Source organism: Dendrobium catenatum, unplaced genomic scaffold (assembly GCF_001605985.2).
Source record: "Dendrobium catenatum unplaced genomic scaffold, ASM160598v2 original_scaffold_52926, whole genome shotgun sequence".
In the NCBI taxonomy this organism is placed as follows: Eukaryota; Viridiplantae; Streptophyta; class Magnoliopsida; order Asparagales; family Orchidaceae; genus Dendrobium; species Dendrobium catenatum.
In genome coordinates, this window is record NW_021371379.1 from 1 (window position 1) to 1,058 (window position 1,058).

Genomic DNA, 1,058 nt, shown 5'->3' on the forward strand with positions numbered 1-1,058 from the left:
TTTGACTTATTTGCTTAACCAGTTGAATTGAACAATGTTTGACCTCACTCAAATTCGATTCATTTGCATCATTATAGTATGATGAAGAGATCAAGAGCATGATGATACGATCACAAAAAAGAACACCAAGATTTAAAATGATTCAATTTATATAGTGATGTACACTATGAATTTACATTCGCTCAAAGAATTAAGCAGATTAAAATATAGCTTATTAATGTGTCAATCAACACAAGAAATAAAAAATTGAGTCTCACGAGATGATGCATGTCTTAGAGTGGAAGATTCTCTAGACATAATAGAAGCTTAATGCATGGATGACCAAGATGGCATAGGCGATATGAAAATTTAAAAGATAATGAGAAAATTGTTATAAACGAATAAAATCTCACTGTTAATTCTGAATGATTAACTTGTCATGAGATTTCATCCCAATAAAATCAACATATAAATTAATTTTTTTGCAAATAAATAAAGAAAAAAAATTATAATTCATGTAATGGTTAAATTACCAAAAATAAATTTCTCTACGGCTATATATTTTATTATGAACTTGTTTAAGACATTATACTAAATAAATATTGGTATCCTAGAAATATCAACATCCATTGTCGTCTAGTCCGGTTAGGATATCTGGCTTTCACCCAGACGACCCGGGTTCAAATCCCGGCAATGGAATCTGTTTTTATTTTTTTATTTTTGTTACGTTTGGCTATCCCAGCTGTCAATGCTGTTTCCTTCTTTAGCTTATTAATCTTTTATTTATTTGACATGTGATTATGGGTTATTTATTTTGGATATATTTAAGTTTATTTATATGCATTTAAAATTATAGAATTTATTTGAGAACATGTAAATCAAATTTAATTATCTAATTATCTCCTGCTAATTTATTTTTAAAAAATGACATAAATTATAATTTTGATTTGTGTGAGATTAAATGGGAAAAAAAGTTGTTGCAGAAACTGCCATAGAAAAAAAAATTTAATTTTCATATTACTTTGTAAAACTGTCTTTAAAAAAAAAATTAAAGCTGTTGCAAAAAATAAATTTTGTTA

General features: G+C 26.5%; 1 non-coding gene across 1 annotated transcript; it reads left to right on the top strand.

Annotated features, from left to right (window-relative positions):
• The first annotated feature begins 604 nt into the window (after positions 1 to 604).
• On the top strand, positions 605 to 678 carry TRNAE-UUC. Its single transcript has one exon. It is a non-coding gene; the product is annotated as a tRNA-Glu (tRNA).
• Positions 679 to 1,058: the final 380 nt, after the last annotated feature.